General features: G+C 41.6%; 1 pseudogene; it reads right to left on the reverse strand.

The window, feature by feature from the left end:
* Window positions 1-10,433: 10,433 nt before the first annotated feature.
* Window positions 10,434-15,974, reverse strand: LOC142437169 (telomeric repeat-binding factor 2-like; annotated as a pseudogene).
* Between the last annotated feature and the right edge of the window lie 237 nt (window positions 15,975-16,211).

Raw genomic sequence — 16,211 nt, forward strand, 5'->3', positions numbered from 1 at the left:
ATGATATGTGGATGGTACATCAAGAAAACTGCTTAAAATTTAAAAAAGAGAAGAAACCAAACTTGACCTATGGTTACCAGGGGTTAAAGGAGGAAGAGTTTTTGCTTAGAAGGCATTGAATTCATTTTAATGGAAATGAAACAATTTGGAAAGGGATAAATAATGGTTCTACACACAAGAGTATAATCAATGACACTGAATTATACATCTAGGAGTTGTTCAATTGGTGAATGTTTTGCTGAGTACAATTTTTTCAAAATGGAAAAAATAATGCATGAATAACAATGAGTAAAAACAAAACAAAACAAAAAAAAATGAGTATAGGAAAAGAGGAAAATATTCTAAAATCGATTGTGGTAAAGATGGCACAACTCTTCATGATATGGTTGAACTATTGAATTATATGCTACATGGACAAAGTGCCAATAAAACTATTTTTAAAAATACCCATTTCAAATGAAAACTGGGCGTCAGTGGTGATACCAGGGTAATTCCAGTGGATGTGTGCAACTGACTCAAAAGAAAAGGAAAGCCAAACTCACTGCCATTGAGTCAATTCTGATGTGAGAGGACAGGGTTGAATTGGCCTTGTGAGTTTCTGAACTGCTGACCTTGAGGTTAGTAGTTTCACGTGCAACCTTTACACCACTAACTGTGAGATCCCTTCTAGATCATCACGAACAGCTCCACATGATCAGTTCACTTGCTCTTGTTCTGTAGATAGAGTAAAATAAAAAAATGATTATCTAAACCAAAACACATGATGGCCAAAGGGATGCTATTCATTAAGACACGAGGGCATCCTGAGAAAGCCCAGCATATGGCCATCCTGCTTACTGACCAGATGGTTTTGCCATGCTGAGTGAAGAGAAGATAGGTCTCACTCAGATATTAACAACTACCAGCGAGTTAGTCCATGTTCATAGCCACCCTCGGCTTCTCCACAGATCACTGGTGGATTTGAACCACAAGTTTGAAGCTAGCCGACTAACCGTGACCCACAGCACCACCAAGACGTCCAGCACTTACTCAGCAGGCCCACCAGGGCTTCCTCCCCTTTGACTCTTGCTCATTGCTATCGAGTGAACACCGATTTATAGCGACCCTATAGGACAAGGTCCCTGTAAGTTTCAACCCTGTAACTCTTTTTTTTAAACGGTTTTATTAGCACTTCATCCAAATGTCATTCAATTCAATAATTCAATCATATCAAGAAGAGTTGTTCAATTGTCACCACATTTAATTCTAGAACAGTTTCTTCTTCCTTGTACTCGTTTTTCATGCAATGAGATTTTTTCTAATTGTGGCAAAAATACACACAAATCATTCTTCAATTCCACAACTTCTGCTTGTATAATTCAGTACTATTGATTGTACTCCTTGTAATGTACAGCCGTTAATAATATCCTTTTCCAAATTATTCCACCACCATTGACATAGGCTTATTGCTGCCTAAGCAACAACTCCTTCCCCTTTACCCCTGGGAACCGCTGGTCCAATTTGGTTTCTCTCTCTCTCTGTTTTTTTGGGGGGTTTTTGGTGGTAGTTTTCTTGATATAGTATTCACATATTATATACTGCCATGGTTAAATAGCTTTTAAAATGAGTTGTATATACATCATTACAATCAGTTCTGGTATTCCCTCTCCCATTCATTATTTGCTCCCCAAATTACTCTCACCCTCCCTACATTTTAGCCCCTCCACATCCCTGATAAAGCTTTGCTTCAGTTATTACGCTGTGCATCTTTCCTTCTGGGCTTCACAAACTTGGAAACCCAACAGAAACAATAAAAAACAAAATAAAGGGGAAAGAAGAAAATAATAATATTTTAAAGAAAAATAAAAATAAAGAGTAAGAAAGAAAAGATAACCATCAATATTTTAAAAGTCAGAGAAGAAATTTTTGTCATGGAACAAGGAAAAAATACTAGGCTAGAACAAATTCTGGTTGCGTCCAGAGGAAGATCCATTAACCAAGTATCAAATTATACCATGTTTGATCCTTTATAATCAAGTTTACAGTCATCCCTGATAGTAAACTGTTCGAGTCCCTTGTCGGTGGCTAGAGGGGACCTGACTAGATACTCTGCTGTGGGTTTGGGGCTCCCACTGCCCTCCACAGCCTTCCTCAAATTGTGTGTTTACAATTTAAGCTCTGATACTTTCCCTTTAGCATATTTGGATTATGTTGGTATTTTTTCTTTCTTTCTTTTAAATCATTTTGTTAGAGCTCATACAACTCTTATCACAATCCATTCATACATCCATTGTGTCAAGCACATTTGTACATTTGTTGCCATCATCATTCTCAAAACATTTGCTCTCCTCTAAAGTCCCTGGCATCAGCTCCTCATTTTCCCCCCTCCTCCTGTGCTCCCCTCTCCCTCATGAACCCTTAATAATTTATAAATTATTATTATTTTGTCATAGCTTGCACTGTCCAATGTCTCCCTTCACCCACTTTTCTGTTGTCCATCCCCCAGGGAGGAGGTTATATGTAGATCCTTATAATCGGTTCCCTCTTTCTACCCCATAGTCCCTCCACCCTCTCGGTATCACCACTCTCACCACTGGTCCTGAAGGGATCATCTTCCCTGGATTCCCTGTGTTTCCAGTTCCTATCTGTACCAGTGTACATCCTCTGGTCTAGCCAGATTTGTAAGGTAGAATTGGGATCATGATAGTGTGGGATGGGGGGGGGGTTGGGGGGGTGAAACAATTTTATGAACTAGAGGAAAGTTGTATGTTTCATTGTTGCTACACTGCACCCTATCTGGTCTCATATTTTGTTTTTGTTATTGTCATCTTTGGGTCACACAAACTGGTGTGCTTCCTCCATAAGGACTTAGTTGACTCCTCATTTAGATGGCTGCTTGTGTGAAGCAGCTGAACTCATGACCACTGTGCCACCAGGACTCCTTATTCATTTTATTATATAGTGTAATGTCTCCCCAAGATTCCTAGGTTAGAGAGCTAGAAGAGTACAGAAAGGGGGAGAGAAAGCACTAGGATGAGATCAAGAGCTCCGCCAAAATATTTATAGTTTGAAGGCAGACCACAACCTACGGAACTCCCTTTTCAAATGCTTGGTGGATTACATTACACGGTTAATAGTAATCACAGTATATTATTTTACTTCATGGAACAGTGACTAGTCTAGGACTGGGCCAAATCACTGAGACTCATCCCAATTAAGTTGACACAAAAAAGTAGCTATCACATCTGCTTTCTGATTTATAAACAGGTTCATTTTATTGTAGCTGCTTTGATAACATCACTGGTGTCCTTACTAGCCTTTGAGATGTCTGTACATTGCATATGTTAAAATTTAAAAGGAAAATAAAATCAGATTGGCTCACTCCACCTTCGTTCCAGACTCTTCCGTAGCTAAATGTGACTGTGACTCACCTATGGCTAATGAAGCTTAAATAGAGGTTAGCTGCTACTGCCTCTTCCTCCTTCCTGCTTGGAATATATAAATTATCTTAAGGGCAGTATCTATTAGCTAAAAAGGCAGAACAAAAATATGTAAGACTGATTGTTGGGAGGACCATTAAAACCCCAATACCACTCCTAGACTACCTATCATGTACAAACTAAACCTTCTGTTCAATGTTTCTGGTAACTCACAGCTAAATGTAATCTGAACGCATATAGAATAATAAATCAAAGTAAAGTAATGTCTATAAAAACTCACGGTCATTGAGTGGATTCTGACTCATAGCAACCCTATAGGACAGAGTAAAACCGCCCCTTTGAATTTCTGAGATTTTAAACATCTTTACAGGAGCAGACAGCCTCCCCTTTCTCACAAGAAAGAGCTGGTGGGTTCCAACCGCTGAACTTTTGGTCAATGCATATTTCACTATGCCACTAGGATTGCTTATTCTGACTCATAGAGATTCTATATAAAGTTTTGGAAGTTGTAAATCTTTATGAGACTATATCGCCCCTCCTCTCTTCCACAGAGTGGCTGCTAGGCTTAAACCACCAACTCTGCTGTTAAGAGTCCAACTCTCACATGAAAGCATTACCGTGACTCCTCTTGTTATTGTTGTTCGGTGTCATAGTCAGTTCCAACTCATAATATTGTACTTTGTCTTCTCATGCTGCCCTTTGAAAATTTCAATTTAGCTCTTTGATGTCATCATTTCTTACATGTGATATGATTAAGAGCAAGTTTTAGAGTCTCTTCTGACATCCATTTTGATCTTTTCTTCTTGTCTTTTTAATAACCTTTTGCTTTCTTCATGAGTGATGTTCTTGATGTCTTTCCACAGCTTACTAAGTCTTCTGTCATTAGTGTTCAATGTGCCAAATGTTTTCGCGAGTTGTTCTCAAAATTCAAGTGGGACAGACTCAGTGTCTTATTTGGGCTCTCATGGACTTGTTTTAATTTGCTTCAGCTTTATCCTGAAATTACATATGAACAATTGATGGACTGTTCCAGTCAGTCCCTGGCCTGGTTTTAGCTCCTGCTACTGAGCTTCTCCATCATGTCTTCCCGTAGTTGTAGTCAGTTTGATGTCTATGCTTTCCATCTGGAGAAGTCCATGTGCATAGTCTCCATTTAAGTTGCTGACAAAAAGCATTAGCTAAGAAGAAGCTGTTGGTCTTACAAAATTCTGTCATGTGATCTCCAGTTTTATTTCTATCACCAAGATCATATTTTCAAATTATTATTCCTCCCTCTTTGTTACCAACTTTTGCATTCTAATCACCAATAATTATCAATGCATCTTGAGTGCATGTTGATCAATTTCCAACTAAACACACTGGTAGAATTCTTCAATTTCTTCTAAGAGCACTCAGAAAGGAGAGACCAGGTTTTTGTGTGTAGAATCACATATCATTTTAGCCTGCATTCCATAGGGTAGACTTGGTCAAATGGCCTCACCCGGCTGCAAAAACACTGGGAAATCTGGTTTTCCTATGTACCCAGATGAAAATGAACAGGTTTACTGATCATATTGAAATGTTTTCACCATGAGAAAATTTGTGGAGAAGAATAGAGATTCAACAACAATAAAATCTAAGATCCAAATACACAAAAATAATTATATATATATATATATGGTTTATATACAAGAGCAGTGGAATATTGAGGAAACATCCCAGCCCAGTCCAAATCAAGTCAATAAGTCCAATATTAGCCCCTATGTCGGATACCAATCTATAAAGTTCTCTTCAGACTCATGAAACACATGCAATGACACCAAATGCAGGTAGAACCCAGGCCAGTGGGTAGAAAGTCTTTGGATCCAGTGGCGGTGTAAACATCTCAGTGCTGACAGGGGTCTCTACATGGCTTCTCCTGGTCCATGGCTCTGGCATCAGAATAAGTCCATGTGGCTTCCCCTCAGGGATGTCTTCCAGGGAGTCCGCCTTGTGACTTGTCAGTAGAGCATCTCCAAGGGAGTGAGAAGTGTTTTCTGCCTCCAAGGAGGAAAATACAGGAATACCCAGAATTCTCAGGGGAAAGGCCATGCCCACACACAGGCCTCATTGGCTATAACCCTATTGACAGACTAGACTCCACCCCTTCACTCTTAATCCTCTCAAGTCCCAAATTGACATCAGATTATGTAATATATATATATATATATACACTTGATTTTCTAAAATAAGTAGAAGTTTCTCAGGGGAAACCAAGGCAATGTGAATAACAGTTTACAGAGACAATGTTATACATCATACCTTGGTGAGTAGCAACTGGGGTCTTAAAAGCTAGGGAGCAGTCATCTAAGGTAAAGAGTGATGAAAATGGAAAGGCACATAAAATGTAAAAAAAAAGAAAAGAGAAAAAAATGATTAGGGCAAAGAATGTACAGATGTGCTTTATACAATTGATGTATGTATATGTATGAACTGTGATAAGAGTTGTATGAGCCCCTAATAAAATGTTAAAAAAAAGAAAAATAATAAATAATAAGTAAAAAAAAAAAGGAAAGGCACATGGGAACAACTAGGCCAATGGACTAATGGGTCATGCAAATAGCAGTCTTCACTATCCTGAGATCAGAGAACTAGATGGTGCCCAACAATCAGGAGCAATTGCTCTAAAAGGGATCACATTAGAAGATCCTGGATAAAGGCGGTGTGTGTGTGTGTGTGTGTAACAAAACACAAAATCATAAAAAAGGCCACCCTTACTTGGATAAAAACTGATGAAAATTCCAAGCCTATAGTCCTCAGCTATCCTTTGGTTATGAAACTGAATTCATCCCGGTGGCTCAGTTTGCAGACAAACAACAGATAGGTCTAAAGGAAACTAACACTAGTGAAGTACACACACTTTAAGGTCATAAATCATTTAATCTAAAAAGAACAGCATTTCTCCAAGGAAAAAGTTCAGAAGAGTTAGGAAAGAAGGAAGAACGGACATAGGAAACACAGAGAAGTGGGATAAATGAGGGGATTGCAACAAATGAGGAAAAACAAAATGTGCATACTGATAGTAAAATTGATGAGCTGCTCTGAGAGTCTTCACCCATTGACAATAGAAGACCAAACCAAGTAGCACTGAGGCCAAATGAGGCGGGGTGGAAAACACAAAACATACATATTACTTGGAGTGGGGGGTGGAGTGGGAAAATACCCATGAGGAAAGCTTTTATTGTACAAAGATGAAAAATGTTACCAAAGTTGAGCAGAGTCTAGAAAATCATCATGATGGTTGTAGTAGTTACAGAATTTCATGTTAACTTGAAGTATAGGAGTGGAGTCTAGCCTGCCGATCAGGTCACACCCTGATGGTGCCCTCTTGTGGGTATGACCTCCTCCCACCCTCCCCCCCACCCCCCACTGCCATGGAACTCCACCTTCACCTTCCTGCTATAGAGTCACTCAAAGAACTGCCAGTCATTGTGGTAGCCAATGTGTCATTCCATCTCCTTGACTGTCTTCTTTTTCAGTGACCCTCCACTTTACGAAGCATTATGTCCATCCCCAGGGGTGATTCCTTCATAATAACATGCCCAACGTAAGTGAAATGAAGTCTTGCCATCCAGCCTCTGAAAAGGAGCCTTCTGACTGTATTCTCCCCACACAGATTGGCTCATTCTTCTGGCAGTCCGTATGGTATATTCATGATTCTTCATCAACAGTGTAATTACTCCTCTCCAGTCTGCCTTATGCATAGATCAGTTTTCACATGCATAGGAGGTGACGGAAATCTTATGGCTTGGGTGAGGCCCCCCCTTCATTCTCAAGGCGACACCTTTGCTTTTTGACAGTTAAACTGTGCCCAGTTCAATACATCATATTGATTTCCTGACTGCTGCTTCCATAAGCATTCATTGTTGATCCAATTGGAGTGAAATCTTTCACACTTCAATATTTCCACTGTTTATCATGATATCGCTTATTCGCCTAATTGCGAGGATTTTTGACTCTTTATGTTGATGTGAAATTCTTACTGATGGCTATAGTCTTTTTTCATGTAATTATTTTTTAAATTGTGGCAAAAATATACACAACAAAACTTTCTCCAATTCAACAACTTCTATATGTATAATTCACTGCCATTGATTATACACTTTATGTTGTACAACCATTATTGATATCCTTTTCCATATTATTCCACCACCATAAACATAAGTTAAATGCCCCTAAGCAAAAATTCTTCCTTCTTCACTCATGATAACTGTTGGTCCGTTTGGGTTTCTTTTTCTTTTAGTAGTTTTCTTGATATAATCACATATCCAGGCATGGGATAGGGGGAGGTGGGGGGTAAGGAAATGGTGTTAACAAACCCAGGGACAAGGGAAGAACAAGTGATCCAAATTGGTGGTGAGGTGGGTGTGGCAGGCCTGGTAGGGAATGATGAAGGGTAAGGTAACGAAGAGGTATAGCTGTAACCCGGGTGGGGACGGAGCATGATAGTGGGACAGGAGGAAAGTCAAGGGAAATAGAGGAAAGAGCTGGGAGGCAAAGGGCATTTATAGAGGTCTAGACAAAGACATGTACATATGCAAATATATATATGAGGATGGGGAAATAGATCTATGTGCCTATATTTGTAGGCTTAGTATTAAGGTGACGGAAGGACCTTGGGCCTCTACTCAAGTACTCGCTCAATGCATGAATACTTTCTTCTATTAAATTGGCATTCTATGATGCTCACCCTCCCGACACAACCTCTGAAGACAAAGCGGGTGAACAAGCAAATGTGGTGAAGAAAGCTGATGGTGCCTGGCTATCAAAAGATATAGCATCTGGGGTCTTAAAGGCTTGAAGATAAACAAGAGGCCATCTAGCTCAGAAGCAACAAAGCCCACATGGAAGAACACACCAGCCTGTATGATCATGTGGTTCCGAAGGGATCAGTTATCAGGCATCAAAGAACAAAAAATCATATCATTGGGTGCACGCCTCCATGATAGGATCGCTGAGGACAAACAGGTGCATAAGCAAATGTGGCAAAGAAAGCTGATGGTGCCCGGCTATCAAAAGAGATAGCATCTGGGGTCTTAAAGGCTTAAAGGTAAACAAAGAGCTGGGAGAGTGGAGGGTGAGTGGGTTGGAAAGGGGGAACTGATTACAAGGAGCCACATGTGACCTCTTCCCTGGGAGAGGGACAGCAGAGAAGGGGGGAAGGGAGACCCCGAATAGGGCAAGATATGACAAAATAACGAGGTATAAATTACCAAGGGCATATGAGGGAGGGGGGAAAGGGGAGGGAAGGGGGGAAAAAAAAGAGGACCTGATGCAAGGGGCTTAAGTGGAGAGCAAATGCCTTGAGAATGATTGGGGCAGGGAATGTATGGATGTGCTTTATACAATTGATGTATGTATATGTATGGATTGTGGTAAGAGTTGTTGGAGTCCCTAATAAAATGTAAAAGAAGAAAAGAGAAAAAAATGATTAGGGCAAAGACTGTACAGATGTGCTTTATACAGTTGATGTATGTATATGTATGAACTGTGAAAAGAATTGTATCAGCCCCAATAAATTGTTAAAAAAAAAAAAAAGGTAAACAAAGAGACCATCTAGCTCAGAAGCAACAAAGCCCACATGGAAGAAGCACACCAGCCTGTGCGATCACAAGGTGTCAAAGGGATCAGGTATAAGGCACCATCAGAAGAAAAAAAAAATCTTACCATAGTGAATGAAGGGGAGACCCAAAGCCCATTTGTTGACCACTGGAGATCCCTTGGCAGAGGCCCTCTCTAGGGGAGGAGATGAGTCAGTCAGGGTGCGATGTAGCACCAATGAAGAATACAGCTTTCCTCCAGTTCCTAAATGCTTCCTCCCCCCACCCCCCCACCCCCTAGCTATCATGATCCAAATTCTATCTTGCAAGTCTGGATAGAGCAGAGGATATACACTGGTGCAGATAGGAGCTGGAGGCACAGGGAATCCAGGGCGGATGATCCCTTCAGGACCAGGGGTGTGAAGGGTAGAGGGAGAGTGGGTTGGAAAGAGGGAACTGATTACAAGGATCTACACGTGACCTCCTCCCTGGGGGATGGACAACAGAAAAGGGGGTGAAGGGAGACAGCGGACAGGGCAAGATATGACAAAATAATAATTTATAAATTATCAAGGGCTCATGAGGGACGGGGGAGCAGGGAGGGAGGGGTAAAAAGAGGACCTGATGCAAAGGGCTTAAGTGGAGAGCAAATGCTTTGAAAATGATGAGGGCAAAAATGTACAGATGTCCTTTATACAATTGATGTATGTATGGATTGTGATAAGAGTTGCATGAGTCCCTAATAAAATGTTTTTAAAAAAATACTCCTCACCAGCAATATATAAAAAAAATCACATATACATTTCCATAGTTAAACCGCTTTAAAAAAAGAGTTGTATATACAACATCACAATCAATTTTTTTAAAGAAAAAAAATACAGAAAACATTTTACTGCATTTTGTTGCTAAAAAGATAAGTCTTTAAGGATGTTAGAGAGCAAGCACAACACAGTACAAAAGGAGGAGGGCACGTTGAATTCCAGTGCAAGACAGCAACACAGCACAATTAAGGGGAGTCAGGCAGAAGCCACCAATTCACATAGCATGGAATTAGGCATTAATATTTAAGGGTTTTTTTGGTGGGGGAGTTTAAGCTTTAAAAGCCCAGCAAAGGAAGAAAGTTGGTAAGGAAGGGGGAGAGAGAAAGGGGTTAGAGAAAAGCCAAGCTGATCTACAATCACCATTTTACAAGAAAACACACTGGTTCCACTACATGAGAAGCGAGGGTGAAACCTGCCTGCGCAGCCCAGCAAACACTAGGAGCAGATGCCCGGCAGTCAGGTGTGGGTGTGGGTGTGGCTGTCACAGCTGGCTAAAAGCTTCCTCACCAAGGACTCCTGATTCCACAAGGCCTGCTCTCATCAACCTGGCTTCATGACAAAGTTCTTTTGTAGTTTTTTGAGAAGGCCAAACGTTTACCTGGGACAAGTTCACTCCAGAAAATAAAACTGCTCACATTGCTGGTTTTAACAGGTCACAGAATCAAATGTGGCTCCTACAAGACTCCGCCATTTCCTAGAAGGTTCTGATTACTGGGGTCTTAAAGTCAAGCAAACCACTAAAGAGGGAAGCAGTAATGAAATCCTGGCATGTATATGCAAGCTGTGCCCCTGTCTTCTGCCAAAGACATGGGGTAGGCTTGACTTGGCTTCTTTGTTCCATGACCTCCAAAGCACTGCTGTGGAACTGGGCCCGCCCTCACACAGGAGGAGGTTGCCCAGCATTTTCATCTCGGCCCAGCTTCCAAAAGAAACAACAGATTCTCAGGAGGTGATTATTAGGAACCATGCTCCTGATAAAGTTGTGGACCTAATGGCCTGTTTCAGATCAGGCCAAGTCTTTTCATGGTCCGCCAGCGATCCTTAATCATCGCAGCTGTTCTGTTAACAAATGGGTAGTTTTTAGAAATGGCAGCCCAGTTTCCTTCTCCATATGTCTGCACTCCAGCCTTGACCCACTCGCTTTCCTCTAGAGTCCACTTCTGTTTTTTTGCTAGGCTGCTCATAGAATCATCTGGGTTCTAAACTTGAAACAAGTCGTCTTCTCCTTTCCAGGTGTCTTTCTCTTCAACCCCAGTTGAGTTGTTCCACTTGCCTTTGGTGGCTTTGAGATTCTTCTCCCGAGGGAGAGGCTGGTTGGGAGCAATGGGCTTGGATGGTGTTACTGCAATGACCTCCTGGGAATTGTTGAGGCCTGGGCTGGGCTGGTAGTCTGGTTGTCCTCCTCCAGAACCAACCTGCTTATTGTCATGCGTTTGGCCTCGGGTTGCAGCTCAGAGCCACCTTCCCCCTCCGCAGGAGCTGGGGCTTCACCATCTTTTCTGGGTCTCTTGTTTTTGAGAGCTGGGGATGTTTGAGATGCTTGATTCGGAAGTACCAAATCCTTCTGGTCCAGTCTTGAGAAGGTTGCCTCAGAATCTTTTGCACTGGACAGGGCCTTGAAAGCTGCTTTTGGAGTCATAAACCCAATGGTGGTTGGAGTATTCTGTCGCTGCCTCTCGGATTCTCTGAGCTGCTTATCTTCCTTCACTGTGATCACGGCAGCAGACTCCGATCTCAAAGTCCGTTTGGCCATGGTGAGGAGATAGGGCTCCGAGTGCTCCAGGTGGCTCTCCAGGAAGCGCAGCATCTTCGGCTGAAAGGTCTTGTAAGAGAAGTTCTGGATCACTGGGTGGGCCACCTTCTTTTCTGGGATAATGTTCAGATCAGTTCTTAGCTTCTGAGTTGTGGGGTCCTTGGTCATATGTTTCTTCAAAAATTTTGAAGCCTTTTCAAATTCTTTGTTTTTGATACAAATGATGACAGCAGCTTCCTTGCCCAGTTTTCGACTGGACTCGATCGCAGTCTCTGGCGGTGGAAGCTCCGTTTTAACCATCTCCAGCACATTGGTAGCTGACTCCAGTGGTGTGAGTTCAGCTTCCATAGCAAAGGAGCAGTCTAAATGTTCTCCTTCTTCAATGCGCGACAGACACTGCATCCCCCGCAGCAGCCGGGACACCGTGTGCTCCTTCCCCAGGGGCCTCACAAGCAGAGCTGGGAGGGAAGGCACGGTTGGCCGGTGGCCCTCACCCTGCATGACGTCCCGGATCTGCCTCAGTCCCCGAAGCAGCGCCTCGCCTGCCTCGTAGAAGTAGAACTTGAGCACCTAGCGGATGACGGCGGCCTCCAGCCTCGCCTCCCCCGCGCCCCGCTCCCCGCAATCAATTTTAATGCTCCCTTCCGCGTCCTGTATCCACTGTTTGCTCCCCACGTCCCCTCACCCTCCTCCCCACCCCCACGTCGGATAAACCATTGCATCAGCTCTTGACTCTATGCAGCCACCCCTTCTGCGGTTCACAAACTGGGAAACCCAATAGAAACAATAAAAAAACAAAACAACAAGAAGAAAATAATAACAATATCAAAACAAAGAGTAAGAAAGAAAAGTCTATTATCAATATTTAAGAAGCCAGGGAAGAAATTTCCGTCGTGGTACAAGTGAGAACTACTTGATGGGAGAACAAATTCGGGTTGGGTCAAGAAGCCTTTGGTCTTTATCAGTGAACAAGGTGGTATCATCTGCATATTACAGCTTGTTAATGCGGGCTCCTCCAGGTCTGCTAGGACGTCTCTACTCTGTGCTCCTAAGGGTTCCATCACTTGGAACTGACTCCGTGGCAGCAGTCGACAGCATAGTTCTTTCTACACCTGGCACTTCAAAGAGGACCCTGTGGCCTTGAGGTTGAGTGAGCCTTCTGCGAGCCCGCATTCCCATCCAGTTGGTGGAGAGGGGCAGGAAAACCACTGGAAAACTAGAACGTCTCTTAACTAGAGCTTCATCTGAAACCTTAGTTCCCCCTTGTCATGTAATGTAACACGTGTGTCAGTTCCATAGATTAAGACGTAGATTCTGTGGGGACCATTATTCTGCCTTCCCTGGTGTCATGAAAAAATATTTTTGTGATGATAAAAATACATTTACTACAAAAATATGAAACATACAAAAAGTGAAATTTAAGGGTTTCTATCACCAGAGATGACCACTGTTAACATTTTGGAGTGTTTCAAAATTTTAAAATATGTCAAAACTGGATCATGCTATATATTCTGTGTTTGTTTAACATAAATATCTTTCCAAGTCAACAAATATGATTCAATGTCCTTATCATCTTTAAAATTTTATTTGGTCAGCTTGAATATAGTTCAAAAGTTAAAATAACAGGTCAGGCTACATTTAGAGTTGTCTTGCTCCTATACTTGTGCCTGTATTCAATGTTTTACAAGTCAGTGTCTTCTCTTTCTTCTACGTGGTACTGAATTCTAAGGTTTATTCTAACTCTTACATTCCCTCTCCTTACAAGATAAAGTCACGAGGCCATTTCTAATATTCTAGCATTGTGAATACATTTGGTTTCTTTTGGATATAATAATTTAGGGTTAGGGTGCACAGCAAAGCCAAAGTCCTGAAATGAGTTTTGATTAAAAAGTAGTTTGTTGCTTGACAGACGAGCTGTTTTGCTCAGGTGACATAGTATTAAGGAATTTCTGAAAGCAATCAGTGAAATTATTAACTGAGTTACAGGCTTATCATTCCTGGGCAAAATAAATCATGCTAATACCAGTCATTGATGGCTTTATTTAAGCCAATTGGACCTAGATGATTTCAGTTATCAGGGATTGCCCATGCATCCTGCATATCATTCCTGTTTTAAATTTACACTAGCTGAATGGATGCTTCACTCATTGCCTTGGAGTCAATTCCTACCTAGGGTTTCTGAGGCTGCATATATTTATGGGAGCAGGCAGTCTCTCCTTTCTGCCAAGGAGGAGCTGATGGGCTTGAACAGCTGAACTTGCAGGTAGCAGTCAACTCCTAACCCATAGCACCACCCAAAAGTATCATTTCTGATATGACATTTCCAAACACACTGTGAAGCATTTAAAATATATATCTATTGTAAGAGCCCACAATAAAAGTAAGGGAAAAAAGAGCTGTAAGAGCCCCCAGTAGGCCAGGGCTTGGCATCCCATCAGACTCGACTGGAAAACAGTCCTAAAGGTCAACAAAGTCCTTGAACTAACTACGAGCTTTTCTTTGTTGTTGTTGTTTTGTTTTGTCATTTGGATTTTTGTTGTTGTTTTGTTTTCTTTTGTTGCTTGACTTTGCTCTGTCTTGTTTTTGTGCATGTTATTATCTCTGCAGGTCTGTCTAAATAAGATAGGCCTGATGAACAATCTGGAGGAGAAAACAACGAGACCAACAGTTCCGTGGGGGATATGGGAGAGGAGGAGGTGGGGAGAAAGGAAGTGGTATTAACAAGCCCAGAGAGAAGGGAACAACAAGTGATCCAAATGACTTGTTGAGGAAGGTGGGGGAACTTTTCTTTGTTGTTGTTGTGTGTTGTGGTTTTTTTGTTTTGTTTTTTTGTCATTGGCTTTTTGTTGTTGTTGTTTTGTTTGTAGGGCATGATCAAGGGAATGTAACCAAGAGGAGTTGCTGAAATCCAAATGAAGGCTGAGCATGATAGTGGGACAAGAGGAAAGTAAAAGGAAATAGAGGAAAGAGCTAGGAGGCAAGGGGCATTTCATAGAGGTCTAAATAAAGGCATGTACATATGTAAATATATTTATATATGAGGATGGGGAAATAGATTTATGCACACATATGTATAGGTTTAGTATTAAGGTAGCAGATGGGCATTGGACCTCCACTTAAGTACTTCCTCAATGCAAGAATATTTTGTTCTATTAAACTGGCATTCCATGATGCTCACCTTCCTGACACAATCGCTGAAGACAAAGTGGGTGCATAGTAAATATGTTGAAGAAAGCTGCTGGAACCTGGCTATCAAAAGATATAGAGTGCAGATAAACAAGCGGCTATCTAGCTCAGAAGCAGCAAAGCCCACGTGGAAGAAGTACACCAGCCTGTGTGATCATGAGATGTCGAAGGGATGAGGTATAAGGCATCAAAGACCCAAAAATCATATCATTGTGAAAGAGGGTAAGTGCAGAGTGGGGACCCAAAGCCCATCTGTAGGCAACAGGACATCCCTTTACGGAAGGGTCTTGGGGAGGAGATGAGCCAGTCAGGGTGCAGTGTAGCAACGATAAAACATACAAATTTCCTCTAGTTCCTAAATGCTTCCTCCTCCCCCACTATCATGATCCCAATTCTACCTTACAATTCTGGCTAGACCAGAGGACGTACACTGGTACAGATAGCAACTGGAAACACAGGGAATCCAGGACAGATGATCCCTTCAGGATCAGTGGTGAGAGTGGTGATACCCAGAGGGTGGAGGGAGGATGGGGTAGGAAGGGGCAACCAATTACAAGGATCCACATATAACCTCCTCCCTGGGGGATGGACAACAGAAAAGTGGGTGAAGGGAGATGTTGGACAGAGTAAGATATGACAAAATGATAATTTATAAATTATCAAGGGTTCATGAGGGAGGGGGCAGTGGTGAGAGAGGGGGGAAAATGAGGAGCTGATGCCAGGGGCTTATGTGGAGAGCAAATTTTTTGAGAATGATGAGGGTAACAAATGTACAAATGTGCTTGACACATGGATGGACGTATGGATTGTGATAAGAGTTGTATGAACCCCCAATAAAATGATTTTTTAAAAAGCCGCCAGTAAAGTGATTTATTAAATTTAAGTATATATACACACATATATAATAAATGAGTCTGCTCTAGGATGCTGTATTATTTGTCCTCTTCCAGTATCATTATGCTCTAATGCCTTGTATAGATCCTACTGCTTTGTATGAACTCTAATGCTGTCTTATTTTTATGCTCAAATTGCTGCTTTTTTACCTCTTACCAGGAGAAAGAAAAGGTTGTATGCTCCAATAAAGATTTACAGGCTTGGAAACCCTAAGCATGTCCTATAAGTCAAAATTGACTCAATGGCAGTGGGTTTAGGTTTACCTGAATGACTCCCAGGAACCTTGGAAATCATCTTATCTTTGATTTACCTTGACTTCTTCACTTTCTCCATTTTCAAGCATATAATGAGGTATCTTCCAAGGACTCTTGTTTCCCTTTATTGATGAATAAGATTAGTGATCAAAACCTGGAACTGAGTGTGCACATCAAATAGACTCACAAGAGTATTAGTTGATAAGAATAATTGTATCAGATCTACTGGCTGAATTATAAAGAATTCAAATTTGATGATCCAGACGCAGGATTCAGACCCACCAAAAAGTGGGCAAGCTTTTCCACACCATCTACTTATATTGGAA

This window comes from Tenrec ecaudatus, chromosome 1 (assembly GCF_050624435.1).
Source record: "Tenrec ecaudatus isolate mTenEca1 chromosome 1, mTenEca1.hap1, whole genome shotgun sequence".
In the NCBI taxonomy this organism is placed as follows: Eukaryota; Metazoa; Chordata; class Mammalia; order Afrosoricida; family Tenrecidae; genus Tenrec; species Tenrec ecaudatus.